Genomic DNA, 23775 nt, shown 5'->3' with positions numbered 1-23775 from the left:
CATCCTGGCAACACTGTCTTAATCATCATCAGAGACCCCTCTCACCCCGGTAACACTCTCTTCACCATCATCAGAGACCCCTCACACCCCGGTAACAATCTCTTCCAACACCATCAGAGTCTCCTTCTACCCCGGAAACACTCTCATCTAACATCAGACAAGCCTCCCAACCCAGAAACCCTCTCTTTATCATCATCAGAGACACCTCCCACCCCAGTAACACTCTCTTCCAACACCATCAGAGACACCTCTCACCCCGGTAACGCTCTCTTCATCATCATCAGTGACCCCTCCCACCCCGGTAACACTCGCTTCCAACACCATCAGAGACTCCTCCTACCTCGGTAACAATCTCTTCATCGTCATCAGAGACCAATCCCACCCCAGTAACACTCGCTTTCAACACTATCAGAGACCCCTCACACCCCGGTAACACTCTCTTCATCATCATCAGAGACCCCTCACACCCCGGTAACACTGTCTTAATCATCATCAGAGATCCCTCCTACCCTGGTAACACTCTCATCTAACAACATCAGAGACCCCTCCCACCCAGATAACAATCTCTTCCAACACCATCAGAGACCCCTCACACCCCGGTAACACTGTCTTAATCATCATCAGAGACCCCTCACACCCCGGTAACACTGTCTTAATCATCATCAGAGACCCCTCACACCCCGGTAACACTCTCTTCATCATCATCTGAGACCCCTCCCACCAAGGTAACACTCTCTTCATCATCATCGTAGACCCATCCTACCCTGGTAACAATCTCTTTCAAATTCATCAGAGACCCCTCCCACCCCAGTAACACTCTCTTCATCATCATCAGAGACCGCTCCCAACCTGCTAACACTGTCTTCATCATCATCTGAGACCCCTCCCACCAAGGTAACACTCTCTTCATCATCATCGTAGACCCATCCTACCCTGGTAACAATCTCTTTCAAATTCATCAGAGTACCCTCCCACCCCAGTTACACTCTCTTCATCATCATCAGAGACCCCTCCCACCCCGGTAACACTCTCTTCATCATCATCAGAGACCCCTCCCACCCCGGTAACACTCTCTTCCTACACCATCAGAGACCCCTCCCACCCCGGTAACACTCTCTTAAGCACTTGTACCAACAAGTTGAAGAACAGCTTCTTCCCTGCTGTTATTAGATTGCTGAATGGACCTCACTCTAATTCCAAACCAAATATTGATCATCGAACCCGAGTGTCTCTGCAGAAGGAGCACGTGGTGTCTACCGATACCCTTAAGCTGTTCAGGGAGCGGTGGGCACCGCAGGGAGTGGTGTTTTATTTCCCCCTCCAACTCTATTTTGATTTAATCCCTGCCTTCGCCTTCACTTGTTTGATGTGAAGGGCACTGCTTGTCACTGGCCATGTGGGTTTTTTCTTTCTTCCTGGTGGTGGGAAGTGAATAAAGATTTATACACCTGTTGTCTTTCACTGCACACACACATCATGGGTCCTGGGGAAAATATAAGCACTACTGCTGTTAGGTGGTAGTGTGGAGGTACAAAAAACCAAATATTGATCTTGCTTTTGTGCACCTCCTGTGCAGCTGTAACCTTGTATGCCTCACTGTCTAATAACCCTATGATCTGTATGTCCTTCTATGTTATGACCTGTCTGTGCTGCTTGAAAAACAAATCCTTTCACTGTACTTAGGTACATGTGACAAAAATAATCAAATCAAATGAAAATCTTGTTAGCTTTCTGCATGGTCTGTTCCCTCTGGCTCACCTTGGTCCACTCGTCCTTCACTCCTGACACCACCTTGTTCCCTGGCCAACTTCTCTGTCTCGGGTTTGCTGCAGAAGCAGCAGAAGCAGGAAGAACAGCACCTCATTATCTACCTGTTAACTCTACAACCTTCTGGATTCAATATTGCGGTTCAACAACTTTGGATCCTGAGGCACCTTTTCCCATGTCCTTAGCCCAGCATTCTTATCACATGCACTGCTATTACACCCATCCCATTGTCAGTCATTGATTGTCCCCATTAGCAGCTATTCACTCTCCTAGGCTGACTGTTTTTCCTTCCTTTGTCTGTCCAACTGATCTTATCTCTCTTTGACCTCTATCTCCACCTATTATTTACTCCTTACCAACTCCCCCATCATAACTTCTGCACAAAAAACAATTTTTACCTAGCTACCATCAGTTCTGAAGAAGGACCCGATATGTTAACTTTGATTTCTCTCCACACGTGCTCCAGACCTGCCCAGATTTTCCAGCAAATTCTGTTTTAGATTAGATTAGATTACTTACAGTGTGGAAACAGGCCCTTCGGCCCAACAAGCCCACACCGACCCGCCGAAGCGTAACCCACCCTGACCCATTCCCCTACATTTACCCCTTCACCGAACACTACGGGCAATTTAGCCTGGCCAATTCACCTAACCTGCACATTTTTGGACTGTGGGAGGAAACCAGAGCACCCAGAGAAAACTCACGCAGACACGGGGAGAATGTTCAAACTCCACACAGGCAGTTGCTTGAGACGGGAATTGAACCTGGGTCTCTGGTGCTGTGAGACAGCAGTGCTAACCACTGTGCCACCGTGCCACCCAGAATTCTTGTTTCTGACTTCCAGCGTCCACAGTTTTTTCCTTTTTTTATCAGGAGTTGGGACGTCATGTTGAGGTTGTAGAGGACATTGGTGTGGTCACTTTTGAAGTTTTGTGCACAGTTCAAGTCACACTGCTAAAAGAAGGATAAACCACCAGGTCATCAACTCCCTCTTGTGTTACTGTTGATTCTTTTGATAGTCACCTGAAATTGTTGTCCTGGTTCTCGATGTTTGCATTAATTGGAACAGTTCACCTCTCGCTTTCGAGGTCAAGATTCCATGGTTTTAAATATCCCTGTCAAATAGAATCTCCGAGGAGAAAGTGAGGACTGCAGATGCTGGAGATCAGAGCTGAAAAATGTGTTGCTGGAAAAGTGCAGCAGGTCAGGCAGCATCCAAGGAACAGGAGAATCGACGTTTCGGGCATAATCCCCTCTTCAGGAATGAGGAAGGTATGCCAAACAGGCTAAGATAAAAAGGTAGGGAGGAGGGACTTGGGGGAGGGGCGTTGGGAATGCGATAGGTGGGAGGAGGTTAATGTGAGGGTGATAGGCCGGTGAGGGTGATAGGCCGGAGAGGGGGTGGGGTCCGAAGAAGATTGCAGGTTAAGAAGGCGGTGCTGAGTCCGAGGGTTGGGACTGAGATAAGGTGGGGGGAGGGGAAATGAGGAAGCTGGAGAAATCTGCATTCATCCCTTGTAGTTGGAGGGTTCCTAGGCGGAAGATGAGGCGCTCTTCCTCCAGGCGTCGTGTTGCCATGGTCTGGCGATGGAGGAGGCCAAGGACCTGCTTGTCCTTGGCGGAGTGGGAGGGGGAGTTAAAGTGTTCAGCCATGGGGCGGTTGGGTTGGTTGGTGCTTGTTGGTCTGAACATAGTCCCGCGTCCATTCAGGGTCAGTAGGTTCCGTAGACAGGTGCTGAGGAAGGAGATGTGGCTGAGGTAGCGAGTCTGTTTGAGGACGTGGCTGAAGAGCTTCAGGGCAGAGGAGATGACCCCCAAGTCCCTCCTCCCTACCTTTTTATCTTAGCTGAAAATGTGTTGCTGGAAAAGCGCAGCAGGTCAGGCAGCATCCAGGGAACAGGAGAATCGACGTTTCGGGCATAAGCTCTTCTTCAGGAATCCTTTTTATCTTAGCCTGTTTGGCATACCTTCCTCATTCCTGAAGAAGTGTTATGCCCGAAACGTCGATTCTCCTGCTCCTTGGATGCTGTCTGACCTGCTGCGCTTTTCCAGCAACACATTTTTCAGCTCTGATCTCCAGCATCTGCAGTCCTCACTTTCTCCTAGTTGATTTTAACCTACTGTGAATCGTCTTGCAAGGATGCCTTCCTTGAAGAAGTTTTCTTCCTCCCTCTACAAGGATTTCAGTGAGTCCTTCCTCACTGCACCCCCAAGACATCTCCTCTGCCCTGAAGCTCTTCAACCACGTCCTCAAACAGACTCGCTACCACAGCCCATCTCCTTCCTCAGCATCTGTCTACAGGATCGACTGACCCCGCATGGACTCCAGACTGTGTTCAGACCAACAACTCCACCGCATCTCCTCCACTTCCTGCTCCTCCGCCCTTTGACCCCGCCCCTCCAATCGCCACCAGGACAGAACCCCACTGGTCCTCACCTACCACCCCACCAACCTCCAGAGGCATCGTATCATCCTTCGTCATTTCCGCCACCTCCAAACAGACCCCACCACCAGGGATATATTTCCCTCCCCTCCCCTATCAGCATTCCGGAAAGACCACTCCCTCCGCAACTCCCTCGTCAGGTCCACACCCCCCACCAACCCAACCTCCTCTCCCAGCACCTTCCCCTGCAACCGCAAGAAATGCAAAACTTGCACCCACACCGCCCCCCTCACCTCCATCCAAGGCCCCAAGGGATCCTTCCATATCCGTCACAAATTCACCTGCACCTCCACACACATCATGTACTGCATCCGCTGCACCCGATGTGGCCTCCTCTACATTGGGGAGACAGGCCGCCTACTTGCGGAACGTTTCAGAGAACACCTCTGGGATACCAGCACCAACCAACCCAACCACCCCGTGACTGAACACTTTAACTCCCCCTCCCACTCCGCCAAGGACATGCAGGTCCTTGGACTCCTCCATCGCCAGACCATGGCAACACGACGCCTGGAGGAAGAGCGCCTCATCTTCCGCCTAGGAACCCTCCAACTACAAGGGATGAATGCAGATTTCTCCAGCTTCCTCATTTCCCCTCCCCCCACCTTACCTGAGTCCCAACCCTCGGACTCAGCACCGCCTTCTTGACCTGCAATCTTCTTCCCGACCTCTCCGCCCCCATCCCCTCTCCAGCCTATCACCTGCACCTTAACCTCCTTCCACCTATTACATTCCCAACGCCCCTTCCCCAAGTCCCTCCTCCCTACCTTTTATCTTAGCCTGCTTGGCACACCTTCCTCATTTCTGAAGAAGGGCTCATGCCCAAAACGTCGATTCTCCTGCTCCTTGGATGCTGTCTGACCTGCTGAGCTTTTCCAGCAAGACATTTTTCAGCTCGAATGGAATCTCCTCTTAGCCATCCCAACATCTGTCTATCCATGTAACAGAAGTCCATCATTCCGGGAGCCATTCCCTTAAAGCTTTGTGTCACCCTCTCCAAATCCCATTGTATTTTATTTCCTCCATAACATTTTCTCCTTCGTATATTCCCCCCTACTGTAGTACTCAGAAAGTTGCACTGATCGGCCCTAGGCAAGGTTGATGGATATGAAGCCTCCTTCATTGTTCTCTGACTATGTCACTGAGGTTATGGCGAAATGAGAGTTTAGATTAGAGTGGTGCTGGAAAAGCACAGCAATTCAGGCAGCATGTGAGAAGCAGGAAAATCGACGTTTCGGGCAAAAGCTCTTCATCAGGAATAGAGCTCTATTCTATAGAGCACCTTAATAGATGGGGGACCAGCATTCTGGCAGGCAGGTTTGCCACTGCAACACAGCTGCGTTTAAACTAAATAGCGGCGGGGAGGGGACAAACTGGAAGTTTAAGAAGGAAATTGCAGGGAAAGTTAGAACAAGAGAAGTCAAGAAAGACAACGGTATCAATGGAGCAGAAATCTCAAAAAGGGATCATGCCATAAGGTTGAGTGAAATAGGGATTGATAGGAAGGTTGAGGGCAGTAACAAATTAAAAATACTATATATGAATGCACGAAGCATTAGAAATAAGATGGATGAGCTTGAGGCTCATTTGGAAATTGGCAGTTACGATGTTGTGGGGATAACGGAGACGTGGCTTCAAATGGACAGGGCCTGGGAAATGAATATTCAAGGCTATACGTGCTATCGTAAGGACAGACTGACGGGCAGAGGGGGTGGGATGGCCCTGTTGGTAAGGAATGATATTCAGTCCCTTGTGCGGGAGGACCTACACCAGCAACCATCCCAACACACACAAACAAAGCTGTATCAGAACACTATTCCAACGGGCCACCACACACTGCAGCACAGACGAACTTTGGAAAACAGAGGAGAACCACCTATACTATGTATTCAAGAAGAACGGATACTCAATAAATACAGTGCGCAGATTCCTCAAGAACAAACCACGACAAGCAGACCAAACATAGCCAGAAACCCTAACCACCTTACCATACATCAAAGAAGTTTCAGAAATGACAGCCAGACTACTAAGACCCCTTGGAATCCTAGTAGCACACAAACCTACCAACATTCTCAAACAAAAACTAACAAACTTAAAAGACCCAGTACAACCCATGGACAAAACCAACATCATCTACAAAATTCCATGCAAGGACTGCCACAAACACTACGTAGGACAAACAGGAAGAAAGTTAGCCACCAGGATACATGAACACCAGCTAGCCACAAAAAGACATGACCCTCTCTCCCTCGTAGCCCTATACACAGATGAAAAAAACCACCATTTCGACTGGGACCACACATCTATCCTGGGACAGGCTAAGCAAAGACATGCCAGAGAATTCCTAGAGGCCTGGCACTCCAACCACAACGCCATAAACAAGCACATACATCTAGATGCCATCTATCAACCCCTCAGAAAACGAACAGGAAATGACATTATCACAAACTCCAGGAACCTCTTCCAGGAGGAAGATATAAATAGAAAGCAGGAGACATCAGCTTCGCTTCACTTGGAGGTCGCCACTGATGATGTTACCTAACCAGGTAATGAAACGTCTGGATATCAAACCTACAGCTAAGCGAGCAAACCTACACCCTTTCTACAGGTATATCAGGAATAAAAGAATGACGAGAGTAAGATTAGGGGCAATCAAGCAGAGTAGTGGGAAGTTGTGCGTGGAGTCAGAGGAGATAGGGGAAGCGCTAAATGACTACTTTTCACCAGAATTCACATGAGAAAAAGACAATATGGTCAAGGAGAATACTGAGATACAGGCTACTAGACTAGACGGGATTGAGGTTCATAAGCAGGAAGCGTTAGCAATTCTGGAAAGTGTAAAAATAGATGGCTGCATGGGATTCATCCTATGATTCTCTGGGAAGCCAGGGAGGAGATTGCTGAGCCTTTGGCTTTGATCTTTATGTTGTCATTGTCTACAGGAATAGTGCCAGAAGACTGGAGGGTAGCAAATGTTGTCCCCTTGTTCACGAAGGGGAGTTGAGAAAACCCTGGAAATTATAGACCTGTGAGTCTTATTTCAGTTGTGGATGAAGTGTTATAACAGATAGGATTTATAATCATCTGGAAAGGAATATGTTCATTAGGGATCGTCAACACGGATTGTGAAGGGTAGGTTCTGCCTCACGAATCTTATTGAGTTCTTTGTGAAGGTGACCAAACAGATGGATGAGGGTAAAGCGGTTGATGTGGTGTATATGGATTTCAGTAAGGCATTTGATAGGGTTCCCCATGGTAGGCTACTGCACAAAATACAGAGGCATGGGATTGAGGGTGATTTAGTGGCTTGGATCACAAATTGGCTCGCTGAAAAAAGACAGAAGGTGATGGTTGATGGGAAATGTTCATCCTTGGAGTTCAGGTGCACATGGGGTTCCGCAAGGATCTGTTTTGGGCCCACGGTTGTTTGTCATTTTTATAAATGACCTGGATGTGGGCATAGAAGGATGGGTTAGTAAATTTGCAGATGACACTAAGCTCAGTAGAGTTGTGGATAGCGACGAAAGATGTTGTAGGTTACAGAGAGACATCGATAAGCTGGGCAGAGTTGGAGTTTAATGTAGAAAAGTAAGAGGAGATTCACTTTGGAAGGAATAACAGGAATGCAGAATTTAGCATTAGCAGGAATACTGGGCTAATGGTAAGATTCTTGATAGTGTAAATGAGCAGAGAGATCTCGGAGTCCAGGTAAATAGATCCCTGAAAATTGCCACCCAGGTGGATAGGGTTGTTAAGGATGGAAATGTGTTGCTGGAAAAGCGCAGCAGGTCAGGCAGCATCTAGGGAACAGGAGAATTGACGTTTCGGGCATTAGCCCTTCTTCAGGAATGAGGTAAGGAGGCATACAGTGTGTTAGCTTTTATTGGTAGAGGGATTGAGTTTTGGAGCCACAAGGTCATGCTGCAGCTGTACAAAACTCTGGTATGGCCGCACCTGGAGTAATGTGGACAGTTCTGGACACCGCATTATAGGAAGGATGTGGAAGCTTTGGAAAGGGTTCAGAGGAGATTTACTAGGATGTTGCCTGCTATGGAGGCAAAGTCTTACGAGGAAAGGCTGAAGGAAATGAGGCTGTTTTAGTTAGAGAGAAGAAGGTTGAGAGGTGACTTCATTGAGACATATAAGATAATCAGAGAGTTACATAGGCAGGATAGTGAGAGCCTTTTTCGTCAGATGGTGATGGCTAGCATGAGGGGACACAGTATTAAATTGAGGGGTGATAGATATAGGTCAGATGTCAGAGAGTGGTAGGGATGTGGAATGCACTGCCTGCAATAGTAGTAGACTCGCCAACTTTAAGAGCATTTAAATGGTCATTGGACAGGCAGTTGGACGAGAATAGAATAGTGTAGGTGAGATGAGCTTCAGATTGGTTCCATAGGTCGGTGCAACATCGAAGGCCGAAGGGCCTGTACTGAGCTGCAATGTTCTATGCTTTCTAAAGGTCTTTGTTGAATCTCTGCTTAGCTTTTTAACTTTATTTCTTTCTTTTACTACATTGTATCTAATTTTCTTCTACCTAGATATCTTTGTACCTAAGATGGCTTAATGTATGGCGATTTTGTACACTTTTCATTGTACTTCTGTACTTGAGTACATGTGACAATAAAATCTAAATCTAAATCTAAATTGTTGCATCTCATTGATGGTAAATACTACTACTGTTAAGTGTTGGTGGTGCAGCTGTCATGGATTTAGTGCCAATCAATTGGGCTCCTTTGGTCTGGATGGTGTCAAGCTTCTTGAGCATTGTCTGAAACAAACACAGAAATTGCTGGAAAGATTCAGCAGCTCAGGCAGCATCTGTGCAGAGAAAGAGTCAAAACGTGTGGCGCTGGAAAAGCACAGCCGGTCAGGCAGCTTCCAAGGAGCAGGAGAGTCAACATTTCGAGCATTAACTCTTCATCAGCATCAGAATAGTTCCATGTGAGTTGCACCATCAGAAATGTTAGCTCAATATATTCAAACTGTAAAACCTCCAAAGCTCCAACCGTCTGTCAAAAAAATTTAGATCCAATCCATAAGTTATCACGCTTACCTGAGTGTGTTTCATCATCTTTGAACCCCACTCCTTCAACCACAACAAGGACAGAACCCCGCAGTCCTCACCTTCCGCTTCACCAGCATCATCCTCTGCCATTTCCGCCACCTACAAATGGACCCCACCGTCAGAGATATATTTCTTTCCCAGCATCTTCAGTCTTCACTTTCTCCTCCCTTTCTGTGCAGAACAAGCAGAGTTAACATTTTGGGTCAAGTGACACATAAGAGTCATAGAGGAGAAAGTGAGGACTGCAGATGCTGGAGATCAGAGTTGAAAGTGTGGTGCTAGAAAAGCACAAAAGCACAGCAGGTCAGGCAGCATCCGAACAGCAGGAGAATAGACATTTTGGGCATAAGCCCTTCATCAGGAATGAGGCTTGTAGGCCAAGGGGGCTGAGAGATAAATGGGAGCAAAGTGGGGCTGGGGGGAAGGTAGTTAGGAACGCGATAGTAAGATGAAGTTGGGGTGAAGGTGATAGATCAGAGAAGAGGGTGGAGCAGATAGGTGGGAAGGAAGATGGACAGGTAGGACAGCTCAAGAGGGCGGTGCCGAGTTGGAAAGTTGTATCTGGGATAAAGTGAGGGGAGGGAAATTAGGAAACTGGTGAAATCCACATTGATGCCGTGTGGTTGGAGGGTCCCAAGACAGAAGATGAGGCGTTCTTCCTCCAAACATCGGATGGTCAGGGTTTGGCTGCATGTATTTGGGGGAGTGGGAGGGGGAGTTAAAGTGTTCGACCACAGGGCAGTGGGATTGCTTTGTGCGGGTGTCCCAGAGATGTTCTCTGAAGTGTTCTGCGAGTAGGCATCCTGTCTCCCCAATGTAGAGAATACCACACCGAGAGCAATGGATACAGTAGATGACGTGTGGAAGTACAGGTAAATCTCTGATGGATGTGGAAGACTCTTTTGGGGCCTTGGACGGAGGTGAGGGGGGAGAAGTGGGTGCAGGATTTGCAATTCTTGTGGTGGCAGGGGAAGGTGCCGGGGGGGGGGGGGGGGGGGGATAATAGGTTGGTGGAGGACATGGACCTGACAAGAAACTCGTGGAGGGAATGGTCTTTGTGGAAAGTAGATAGGGGAGGGGAAAGAAATATATCTCTGACAGGGGGGTCCATTTGTAGGTGGCGGAAATGGCAGAGGATGATGCTGGTGAAGCGGAAGGTGAGGACCACGGGGTACTGTCCTTGTTGTGGTTGGAGGAGTGGAGTTCAAAGATGATGACACACACTCAGGTAAGCGTGATAACTTATGGATTGAATCTAAATTTTTTTGACAGATGGGTTGGAGCTTTGGAGATTTTACAGTTTGAATATATTGAGCTAACATTTCTGATGGTGCAACTCACATGGAACTATTCATTTTAATAGCTTACTGTTAGTACTCCAATCAACTTTAGGATCCAGACCTGTACAGGGAAGGATGCACTTTGCTATTGACAGACAGTGGAACAGATTGGTGATCTGTCTGGTTTCACTTGAACTGGCCAACACATCCTGATGAAGGGCTTATGCCCAAAACATCAATTCTCCTGCTCCTCGGATGCTGCCTGACCTGCTGTGCTTTTCCAGCATCACAGTCTCAACAGACACACACTGCTGTTCAGTTTCCATTGGGCACCACGGGGATCAGACTCCCCAGTCAAGACAGATTAGTGCTGTCTTTGAATGAGTTCCCAATCAACCTCTCGTTTCTTTTTATTCCTAAAACTTATTCAGGGTTTCCTGACGATGTTCTGTGTTCTATGAGAAAGTGAGGACTGCAGATGCTGGAGATCAGAGTCGAGAGTGTGGTGCTGGAAAAGCACAGCCGGTCAGGCAGCATCCAAGGAGCAGGAGAATCAACATTTCGGACACAAAGGGCTTATGCCTAAATGCCGATTCTCCTGCTCCTTGGATGCTGCCTGACCGGCTGTGCTTTTCCAGCACCACCCTCTTTGACTCCGATGCTCTGTGTCCAGAAATCAGAGTTTTTGAAAGATAGTTTAGTCAGTTCACCATGTGAGAGAGTTGAATTCTTATTTTTCATTTTTTAATAGTTTCTGCTGGGTTTCTCAAAAAAGATGTGTTTATTTCTTTCCTACTGGATTGTGCAGAGATTTTTCATCAATTAAATAGTTTTGAAATATTCAAGTCTATTAAGATGCTGGAAATACAGAAATTACACACAATAAAGCTGTCAGCTTCCTGCTGAAGGGCATTTGCCTGAAACGTCGATTTTCCTGCTCCTCGGATGCTGACTGGCCTGTTGTGCTTTGCCAGCACCACTCTAATCTAAACTCTGGTTTCCAGCATCTGCAGTCCTCACTTTTGCCTAGCTGGAATATGTGCTCAGTTCGCTGGAGTGATACTTGACCAGGTGACTGTTTTGCCAAATACATCACAGAGAGTCTGCAGTTTGGAGCTTTATTCATGAAAGTCATATTACTTTTGATCATGTTATTAGCTTATATCTTTAAGTTACTGGACAGCCCTGGGTTGGTGTAAACATGCAGCAATCAGATGTGTGAAATGTTTTGTGGTATTTTATGTTGGAATGTCAGACCTGATCTGCCGAATGTTTTTGTTTTCAATGAATAAGCTTCACACTTCCTTGCATGGACTTCTCAGTGTTTAAACTAATCACATTGGTGTTGCATTGGTAATGTCTCCAGTTTCTTCAATGTTGCTTTTAAATGATTGTTGTAAAAGAAGCAGCTCACTCATCTACATACAGGTTAACATCAAAGAAACTGGTTGAGATAATGCCACTTTGGATACAGTCAGGACATTGCACCAACATACTGTTTGAAGTTGTGTTTCGAGTCCTGGAGAGGTACAGCACGGAAACAGATCCTTCGGTCCAACCCGTCCATGCTGACCAGATACCCCAACCCAATATAGTCCCACCTGCCAGCACTTGGCCCATATCCCTCCAAACCCTTCCTATTCATATACCCATTCAGGTGCCTTTTAAATGTGGCAATTGTACTAGCCTCCACCACTTCCTCTGGCAGCCCGGCTTCCAAATAAACCTGCCAGACTATAACTTGGTGTTGTGTGATTTTTAACTTTGTACACAACACCAAGTTATAGACCAACAGGTTTATTTGGAAGCACGAGTTTTCAGAGTGCTGCTCCTTCATTACACTGGCATGTTGAAATCAAGTTGTGCTTGTTCGGCTTGGCTTTTAGCTTCCAATTTGCTAATATGAAACAACCTAAACCATTGCAAATCAGCCAGAAGAACAGAACGTAATTGTTCCTTTTCTCTCCTGGAATGGATTCCTTGGTTGATATTTGAATGATCAGTAACAGATAATGTCACAGCCGTATAGGTGAAAACAGATTCTTAGAAAAGAACAAGTAATTTTAATTAGGGTTTCCAGTTATCTGTGAGAAAGCCCATCTAAAATCAGCAAACAAAAATTATACTGAACTTCATAGTTCCGTTATTACACACCAGTACCTTTCTTGTCCACTTCAATGTTTTGATATGGTAAACAGCTTCCAAACTTGTTAATACCACGTGCTGCAAGACTGGAAACAATGTTGCAGGTTTCCTAATCGGGGCAGGAAGGTATAAAATACAAAAGAACACAGATTTTGACAACTGGCTGCCATTGCTTTCCATTACTTCTTAAACTAGCGGCATTGTCGGTGTAGTGGTTATGATGTGGAGGTGCTGGTGCTGGACAAAGTTAAAAATCACACAACACCAGGTTATTTTTAGATTAGATTACTTACGGTGTGGAAACAAGCCCTTTGGCCCAACAAGTCCACACCAACCCGCCAAAGTGCAACCCACCCAGACCCATTCCCCACTTCACTTAATACTACAGGGAACTTGGCATGGCTAATTCATCTAACCTGCACACTTTTTGGACTGTGGGGGGAAACCAGAGCACCCAGAGGAAACGCCACACAGACATGGGGAGAATGTGCAAACTCCACACAGACAGTCATCTGAGGTGGGACTTGAACCCAGGTCTCTGGCGGTGTGAGGCAGCAGTGCTAACCACTGAGCCACCGTGCCACCAGTTATAGTCCCAACAGGTTTATTTGAAGCACTAGCTTTCAGAGTACTGCTCCTTCATCAGGTAACTAGTAGCACTACTGCCTGACAGCACCAGGGACCCAAGCTCATTTTCAGCCTTGGGCTAGTGTGGAGTTTGCATGTTCTCCCCATGTCTGAGTGCGTTTCTGGTGGTTGCTTGGGATTCCCCCCATAGTTCAGGGGCATGCAGGTTGGGTGAATACGCTGTACTAAATTCCCCTGCAGTGTGCAGGTTAGAGTGATTAACCATAACAAATGTGGAGTTGGACGGAAAAGGAGCATTTTTTTGGAGAGTCAAAGCACGCCAGTGCTGTCTGACCCACTCTGACCTCCAGCATTTGTTGTTTTCAGTACACATTCCAGCTTTTGCATTAATTTGCTCTTTCCAGTTAGCCTACTGTTGCTCGTTAGGGATTCAATGCTGTTCCGCAAAAGTTGCTTTCCTCAATTTCAATGCATTGTGTCATGTATGCACTTATTCAGATTCAGATTCTGTTATTTCAAATTTTCTCCTATCTCAGACTTTGTCCCCTGTTGATTCCCATGCAATAGCAGACACATTTATGTTGCCATGGACTTTAGCACAGCCTTCAGAAGGTTCCGCATGGAAGATGGTTAAGTCGGGTTAGATCACAAGGAATTCAGGGAGGGCTAGCCAGTTAGATACAAAATTGTCTTGACAGTGGGAGAAAGAGAATGGTGGTAGAGAGTTGTTCCAACTGGAGGCCTGTGACCAGCGGTGTGCTGCAAAGATCGGTGCTGGGTCCACTGTTGTTCATTATTTATATAAATTATTTGGATAAAAATAAAGGAGGCACGATTGGTAAGTTTGCGGGTGACAGCAAAATTGGAGTATAGTGGACAGTGAAGATATTTATCTAAGAGTACAACAGGTTCTTATTCAACTGGGCCAGTGGGCTGAGGAATGGCAGATGGAATTTAATTCAGATAAATGCGAGGTATTGCATTGTGGTAAGACAACCAGGGCAGGACTTACACAGTTAATGGAAGGGCTCTTGGGAAGTGTTCTCAAACAGGGAGACCAAAGGGTCTGGGTACATAATTGTTTGAAAGTGGCATCAGGGAGACAGGGTGGTGCATTTGGTATACTTGTGTTCATCGGTGAGAGCATTGAGTACAGGAGTTGGGAAGTCATGTTTGGTGAGGCCACATTTGGAATACTATTTACAATTCTGGTCACCTTGCAATAGGAAGGATGTTATTAAATTGGAAAGGGTGCAAAACAGATTTGCAAAGGTGCTACCGAGACTGGAGTGTTTGAGTTATAAGGAGAGGCTGAATCGGCAGAGATGTAGGGGTGACATGGTCGAGGTTTATAAAATCATGAGGGGCAATAGGTAAAGGGTGTATGTATATTGAGCAAACTGCTAGAGGAAGTAATACAGGTGAGTACAATTACAACATTTAGAAGGAATTTCGACAGCTACATAGTTAGCATAGGCTTAGAGGAATATGGGCCAACTACAGGCAAATGGGACCAGTTTCTTTGTGAGTGGGAGATCATGCCTCACAGATTTGATGAAGTGACCAGCAAGGTTGAAGAGGGCAGGGCAGTGAACATAGTCTATATGTATTACAGTAAGGCCTTTGATAAGGTTCCACATGGTAGGCTGCCCTTGAAGGCTAGATTACATGGAATCCAAGGTGAGCTGGCAAATTGGATACAAAATTGGCTTGATAATAGGACGCAGAGGGTAATAGTGGAAGGATGCTTGTCAGACTGGAGGCTTGTGAGTAGTGGAGTACCTCAGGGGTCAGTGTTGGGTCCATTGCTGTTTGTTACCTATATCAATGATTTGGATGAGAATGTCCAAGGCATTCATTAATTTGCTGTTGGCACTAAACTAGGCAGCATTGTGGACAGTTAGGAAGATTATCAGAAATTGCAGCAAGACCTTGACCAGCTGGGGAGTTTATGGAGTTTAGTATGGATAAGTGTGTGGTCTTGCATTTTGGAAAGTCAAATCAAGGTAGGAATTTCACGGTGAATGGTAGGGCCTTAAGGAGTGTCATGGAACAGAGGGACCTTGGAGTTCAGGTTCACAGTTCTCTGAAAGTGGTGTCCCAGATAGACAGGGCAATGATGAAGGCTTTTGGTAGACTGGGTCTTATCAGTCAGGTCATTGAGTATAGAAGTTGGGAAGTTATGTTGCTGTTATCCAGGATGTTGGTGAGACCACGCTTGGAGTATTGCATTCAGTTTTGGTCACCTTGTTGTAGGAAGGACGTCACTAATCTAGAAAGAACGCAGAAGAAATTTACAACGATATTGTCTGGACTCCATGGTCTGAGTTTTAGGGAGAGGTTGAACAAGCTAGAATGTGTTTTTTTTTAGCATAGGAGACTGAGGGGGAACTTTTTAGAGGTGTATAAGATTATGAGAGGCATGGACAGGGTAAATGCACTAAGTCTTTTTCCCAGGGTTGGAGAATGGAGGACAAGATGGCATAAAAGGGAACCTGAGAGGCAACTTTCTTACACAGAGGGTGATATGCATATGGAATGAGCTGCCAGCAGAAGTGGTGGAGGCATAAACATTAATAACATTTAAAAGGCATTTAGACAAATACATGGATAGGAAAGGATTAGAAGGATATGAGCCAAGTGCAGGGAAATGGGGTTATGGAGGTCAGACATTTTGGTCAGCATAGACCAATTTGGGCCAAAAGACATGTCTCCGTGCTGTAGGACTCTATGACTCAAGTTCATTTTAAGAAACCTGGTCAGCATGGACAAGGTGGGCCGAAGGGTCTGTTTCCATGTTATGTGACTCTACGTCTCAAGGCACACTGACGTTGCCATCCAGGAAAGTGCTGTCTCCAAAGACCACCAATGACTGCACGTTGTTCAGCACCTTTCCCGAATCCTCAGGTACTGGAGTAGTGCATGTCCAAAGACAGCAAGACCTGAACGATAGCCCTAGATTTGTGATGACAAGTGACAAGTAGCATTTGTCCCACACATGTGCCAGGCCATGACCATCTTAGAACAAGAGACAATATGTGACCTTTGGCATTTGATGGTTGCATCATTAAAGGGGGTGAAAGTAAAGACTGCAGATGCTGGAGATTAGAGTCGAAGAATGTGGTGCTGGAAAAGCTGATCAGGCAGCATTCAGGGAGTAAGAGAATCAATGTTTTGAGCATAAGCTGATGAAGATTCTCCTGCTCCTTGGATGCTGCCTGACCGTCTGTGCTTTTTCAGCACCACCTTCTTTGACTCAGCATCATTGAAGCCCACCTCCCAATCACTATCCCGGGGTTACCATTTATCAGAAATGGAAGTGAACACTGCTGGCCATATAAGTACTGTGCCTCCAAGAGCAGACTCATGAGCATCTGCAACAAGTTTGAACTGGCCTCAGGATACAAGGTAACTCAAGGCAGCAGCAATGTCATATTAGCACACAGAACATAGAACAATACAGTGCAGAACAGGCCCTTTGGCTCACAATGTTGTGCTGAGAATTAATCCTAATATAAAATATAATAACTTAACCTACGCACCCCTCATTTCACTGCTATCCATGTGCATGTCCAGCAGTAGCTTAAATGTCCCCAATGACTCTGCTTCTACCACCACCGCTGGCAACGCATTCCATGCATTCACAACTCTCTGCGTTAAGAACCCTTCTCTGGCGTCCCCTCTGTACATAGAACATAGGACATTACAGCACAGAACAGGCCCTTCGGCCCTCGATGTTGCGCCGCCCTGTCATACTAATCTGAAGCCCATCCCACCTACACTATTCATGTATGTCCATATGCCTGTCCAATGACGACTTAAGTGCACTTAAAGTTGGCGAATCTACTACCGATGCAGGCAAAGCATTGCATACCCTTACTACCCTCTGAGTAAAGAAACTACCTCTGACATCTGTCTTATACCTATCTCCCCTCACTTTAAAGTTGTGTCCCCTCATGTTTGCCGTCCCCATACTTGGAAAAAGGCTTTCCCTGTCCACCCTATCTAACTCTTTGATTATTTTGTATGTCTCTATTAAGTCACCTCTCAATCTTCTCTCTAACGAGAACAGCCTCAAGGCCCTTAGCCTTTCCTCATAAGACATTCCTTCCATACCAGGCAACATCCTAGTAAATCTCTGCATCCTTTCCAAAGTTTCCATATCCTTCTTATAATGCGGTGACCAGAACTGTACACAATACTCCAAGTGTGGCCGTACCAGAGCTTTATACAGCTGCAGCAAAACCTCCTGGTTCGGAACTCAATCCCTCTATTAATAAAGGCCAAAACACTGTATGCCTTCTTAACAACCTGATGAAGGGCTTTTGCCCGAAACGTCGATTTTGCCTGTCCTCGGATTTTGCCTGTCCTCAGATGCTGCCTGAACTGCTGTCCTCTTCCAGCACCACTAATCCAGAATCTGGTTTCCAGCATCTGCAGTCATTGTTTTTACCTTCTTAACAACCCTATCAATCTGGGTGACAACTTTCAGGGATCTGTGTACATGGACACCGAGATCTCTCTGCTCATCTGCACTCCCAAGAATCTTACCATTAGCCCAGTACTTTGCATTCCGATTACTCCGTCCAGAGTGTATCACCTCACACTTGGAGAAATTGAGGACTTCAGACGCTGGAGATCAGAGCTGAAAAATGTGTTGCTAGAAAAGCGCAGCAGGTCAGGCAGCATCCAAGGAGCAGGAGAATCGACGTTTCGGGCATAAGCCCTTCTTCACCTCACACTTGTCCACATTAAACTCCATTTGCCACCTCTCAGCCCAGCTCTGTATCCTATCTATGTCTCTCTGCAACCTACTACATCCTTCGTCACTATCCACAACTCCACCGACCTTAGTGTCGTCTGCAAATTTACTAACCCACCCTTCTAAGACCTCATCCAGGTCATTTATAAAAATGATGAACAGCAGGGGACCCAACACCAACCCTTGCAAAATGCCGCTAGTAACTGGACACCAAGATGAACATGTTCCATCAACTACAACCCTCTGTTTTCTTTCAGCAAGCCAATTCCTGATCCAAACTGCTATGTCTCCCACAGTCCCATTCCTCCGCATTTTGTATTATAATAGCCTACTGTGGGGAATCTTATCGAACGCCTTGCTGAAATCCATATACACCACATCAACTGGTTTACTCTCATCTACCTGTTTGGTCACTTTGTCAAGAAAGTCAATAAGATTTGTTAGGCACAACCTACCCTTCACAAAACCGTGCTGACTATCCCTGATCAGATTATTCTTTTCTAGATGGTTATAAATTCTATCTCTTTTATAACCTTTTCCAACACTTTACCAACAACTGAAGTGAGACTCACTAGTCTGTAATTACCAGGGTTGTCTCTACTACCCTTTTTGAACAAGGGAACCACATTTGTTATCCTCCAGTCCTCAAGCACTATTCCTGTAGACAATGATGATCTGAAGATCGATGCCAAAGGCTCGGCAATCTCTTCCCTTGCTTCCCAGAGGATCCCAGGATAGATCCCATCTGGCCCAGGGGACTTGTCTATTTTCACACTCTGCAATATTTCTAATACCTCTTCCTTGTGAACCTCAATCTCTTCTAGTGTAGATGCAAGTATCTCTGTATCTTCCTCGCCAATATTTTTATTTTCTATAGTGAACACTGTTGAAAAATATTTATTTAGTGCTTCCCCTATCTCCTCCGGCTCCACACACAGTTTTTCCACTATTATCCTTGATTTGTCCTAATTTAACTCTCATCATTCTTTAATTCCTGACATACCTATGGAAAGCCTTAGGGTTTACCCTGATCCTATCCGCCAACAACTTCTCATGTCTCCTCCTGGCTCTTATGAGCTCTCTTTTTTGGTCTTTCCTGATTTCCTTGTAACCTTCAAGCGCCCTGACTAAGTTTTCACATTTTGTCCTAACATAAGCCTTCTTCTTCTTGACCAGGGATTCCACTTCCTTAGTAAACCACGGCTCACGCGTTCTATGTCTTCCTCTCTGCCTGACAGGTACATACTTATTTAGGACACACAGGTTAGAGGAGGACACCCGAGTAGTGTCTCGGGTAATGCAATCACACAAATATAAACTGTTCTACTTACCCTTCCCAGAAGTCATTTGCTCGCTCCTCCCTCGCTGGCCTGAAGGTAAGAAGTTTAAATATATTTACTGGCCTTCCCGACAATCACCTGCACCAATTGTGTGCAGTTTTGGTCGCCATACTATAGGAAGGATGTGGAGGCATTGGAACGGGTGCAGAGGAGGTTTACCAGGATGTTGCCTGGCATGGTAGAAAGATCGTATGAAGAAAGGCTGAGGCACTTGGGGCTGTTTTCATTGGAGAAAAGAAGGTTTAGGGGTGACTTGATAGAGGTGTATAAGATGATTAGGGGTTTAGATAGGGTCAACAGTGAGAATCTTTTTCCACGTATGGAGTCAACTATTACAAGGGGGCATAGCTTTAAATTAAGGGGGGGGGGGTAGGTATAGGACAGATGTTAGGGGTAGGTTCTTTACTCAGCGAGTCGTGAGTTCATGGAATGCCCTGCCAGTAGCAGTGGTGGACTCTCCCTCATTATGGGCATTTAAGCGGGCATTGGATAGGAATATGGAGGATAGTGGGCTAGTGTAGGTTAGGTGGGCTTGGATCGGCGCAACGTCGAGGGCCGAAGGGCCTGTACTGCGCTGTATTCTTCTATGTTCTATGTTCTATGTCACCTCCTCCCGGCTCCAGCCTCTCGCTGCTCCGAAGTGTACCATTCTCCTAGTATCTTAAAACTGTGACCCCTCGTGCCAGTCAATCCTTCCCTGGAGAAAAATCTCTGGCTATTGACCCTATCCATTCCTCTCATTATCGTGTATACCTTGATCAGGTGACCTCTCTTCCTCCTTCGCTCCAGAGCGAAAAGTCCGAGCTTAGTCAATCTCTCTTCATAAGGCAAGCCCTCCAGTCCAGGCAGCATCCTGGTAAACCTTCTTTCCACTACCATACCACTCTCTGAGTAAAAAATCTGCTTCTGACATCTATCTTAAATCTATCACCCCTCAGCTATGTCTCCTCATACAAGACAACATCATCATCCTAGGAAAAAGACTGTCATTGTCCACTCTATCTAATCTTCTGATCATCTTGTATGTCTCTATTAAATCCCCTCTTAGCTATCTTCTTTGCAATGAGGACAGATCCAAGTCCCTCAGCCTTTCCTCATAAGACCTTCCCTCCAGACCAGGCAACATCCTGGTAAATCTCCTCTGCATCTTTTCCAATGCTTCCAAATCCTTCCTGTAGTGGGGTAACCAGAACTGTACACAATACTCCAAGTGAGGCCCCACTAGTGTTTTGTACAGTGCAGCATGACATCATGGGCCCGGAATGCAATCCCTCGACCAATAAAACCAATAAAGGCACCGTATGCCGCCTTAAAGATACTAGGTAAAAATAATGACTGCAGATGCTGGAAACCAGATTCTGGATCAATGGTGCTGGAAGAGCACAGCAGTTCAGGCAGCATCCGAGGAGCTTCAGCAAAATCGACGTTTCGGGCAAATGCCCTTCATCAGGAATAAAGCCTTAAAGATACTATCAACCTGGGCGGCAACTTTCAGGGATCTTTGTACATGGACACCGAGATCTCGCTGCTCATCTACACTATCAAGAATCTTTCCATTTACCCAGTATTCTGCCTTCCTGTTTTTCTTCCCAAAGTGAATCACTTCACATTTCTGCATTGAACTCCATTTACCACCTCTCAGCCCAATTCTGCAGTTTATCCGAGTGCCTCTGCAACATTCTTCCGCACTGTCCATTACTCCACTGACTTTAGTGTCATCTGCAAACTTATTAACCTATCCACCTATGCCTGCCTCCAAAGCATTTATCATTGGATAAATCCCATCCGTCCCAATGGACTATCTTCCTTGGGAACTGGGCTGATCAATAATTTCTCAGCTATTACAAGGGGGCATAGCTTTAAATTAAGGGGGGGTAGGTATAGGACTGATGTTTGGGGTAGGTTCTTTACTCAGCGAGTCGTGAGTTCATGGAATGCCCTGCCAGTAGCAGTGGTGGACTCTCCCTCATTATGGGCATTTAAGCGGGCATTGGATAGGCATATGGAGGATAGTGGGCTAGTGTAGGTTAGGTGGGCTTGGATCGGCGCTACATCGAGGGCCGAAGGGCCTGTACTGCGCTGTATTCTTCTATGTTCTATGTTCTCCCTTGACTAACAGCACATTCCTGAACACAATGGGCAATTTAGCATGGCCAGTTCACCTAACCTGCGCATCTTTGGATTGTGGGAGGAAACTGGAGCACCCGGAGGAAGCCCAGCAGACATGGGTCCCTGGTGCTGTGAGGCAGCAGTGCTAACCACGGAGCCACTGTACCACCCCAAATGGGGAAGCACATATCCTCCTCCCAATGGCCACCTTTGTGTGTGTCTGCATCAAGCTGTGTGCAGACCTTTGGTTCACAAAACTAAATGTCACAAGGTACTGAAGTTCCTTTCACCCTGGTGCAGAGCTGGTACTGTGGTTATCGCTGCTGTCTGACAACACCAGGGACCTGTGTTTGATTCCAGCCTTGGTTGACTGGCTGTGTAGAGTTTGCAGATTTCCCCTGTGTCTGTGTGGGTTCTACACAGTAAAAAGATGTGCAGGCTAGGTGGATTGGCTATCCAGGGATGCGAAGGCTATGTGGATTAGCCATGGTTAATAACTGGGATACGGAGATAATGTGGGGTACTGGGTTTGGATGGGATGCCCTTTGAGGGGTCAGTGCAGAATTAACTGGCTGAGAGGCCTCTATCCGCACTGTAAAGAATTTATGTTGTGAAGGATAAGTCTGATCTTGTTTCTGCAGAACACTCCAAGTAGTTGGACAATTTGTATCAGCTGTTTCTCCAGCGAAGGCTTTTAAGAAAAACAGTCTTGAACACAAGTCCATCAGGCAGGGGTCAGCATGTAACATCTTGAGAGGGTTGATCCTGTGGATAGTTTTCTGAGCAGACAGTTAGAAATCATAGCAGTTCAGGCAGCATCCAAGGAGCTTTGAAATCGACGTTTCGGGCAAAAGCCCTTCAGCAGGAAGGGCTTTTGCCCGAAACGTCGATTTCAAAGCTCCTTGGATGCTGCCTGAACTGTTGTGCTCTTCCAGCACCACTAATCCAGAATCTGGTTTCCAGCATCTGCAGTCATTGTTTTTACCTAGTTAAAAAAACATTTAGCAGAACACCTATGCACTGCCTGGCAAACCATAGATTTGCTTTGTGGTCTATCTGAAGCTTGTTGGTTTTCCAGTGATAAGGAGCTGACCTTGACCGAGTGTTGCAGACTGGTGCTTTCCAAAGTTCAAAACAACATCAAGACGGACAAACTGAAGCTTGGGACAAGGGCAGCTACTGACAAGATGCAGTGGGGAAAAACCGCCGTCTAAGGGCTTTATGAGGGTCTGTTCAGTTAGCAGACTCTTGTTGCATTGAAATGAACATAAATTGTTTCCTGTATGAGTCGGAAATACCTTTGTTTTTGCAACAGCACGGATGCTTTGAGGAATGCATCATTTGTTTTTCTCTGCAAAGAACGTGCAGAACAAATTTAGAACCTCTGTATGTACTTAGAAATGATTTTATGAACAAAGTGGATTTTTGAGATAAATGAATTCCATTATCAGTTTAATATCTGATAGGTCCCTTATCTGGGGACCATCTATTAAATTGATTTTTGGAGCAGGGAGATGGAATAGGGGCTTGCTCCGTCCATTCCACGCATCGACCTGGTATTGCAGTACCTCCGGGAACGGTGCACCCCTCATCTATAAATCTCAGAACATGTATATGGCTCAGGTTTTTGGTGCTTTGCCTGCGCGTGTGAACCACACTTTCTTTTTAAAGTTTGTAAGCTGCTTCATTTCTCTTTGCGTCGGTCTGCAACTCAAACCCCAAATTTTGCACAAAACATACCTACCACGTGCGCACACAAAACCACAAATTGCTGGAGAAACTCAGCAGATCTGGCAGCATCTGCACAAACAAAGCAGTGTTTCAAACCCAGTGACCGTTATTCAGAATCCAGCTTGGTGCTGGTGCAAGTCTATCCGTCTCCCCACCCCCTCCCCCAAGGACATTATGCTAACAACTTGTTAATATTTTGAAACAAAGCCAAGTCGGGGGGAGGTTTATTCAGTTGTTTGGCGTGGTGCGCTATTGGATGTTTCTATTGTCAGCCTTTGTGTCAAGGTTAGAGTGGCGCTGGAAAAGAACAGTAGGTCAGGCAGCCTCCGAGGAGCAGGAAAACTAACGTTTCGGGCATAAACCCTAAAGTGACCTCAATGATGAAGATTTTACACCCTGGGGTGCTGTGCTTTTCCAGCATCACACTCTCGACTGTGACCTCCGACCTGCTGTTTCAGAGTAAATGCTCTGAGGGATCGGGTCAGACTATGGGGCGCCGGATCTCAGTGTCATCCTGGCAGCTGTTAAGTGTTGGTGT

At 46.2% G+C, this 23775-nt stretch overlaps 1 pseudogene; it reads left to right on the top strand.

The window, feature by feature from the left end:
• The first annotated feature begins 22923 nt into the window (after positions 1-22923).
• On the top strand, positions 22924-23096 carry LOC148133920 (U2 spliceosomal RNA; annotated as a pseudogene).
• Positions 23097-23775: the final 679 nt, after the last annotated feature.

This window comes from Chiloscyllium plagiosum, unplaced genomic scaffold (assembly GCF_037043375.1).
Source record: "Chiloscyllium plagiosum isolate Xiang-an unplaced genomic scaffold, Cpla_swu_hap1 HiC_scaffold_176, whole genome shotgun sequence".
In the NCBI taxonomy this organism is placed as follows: Eukaryota; Metazoa; Chordata; class Chondrichthyes; order Orectolobiformes; family Hemiscylliidae; genus Chiloscyllium; species Chiloscyllium plagiosum.
This window is presented reverse-complemented; position numbering and strand designations above follow the sequence as displayed.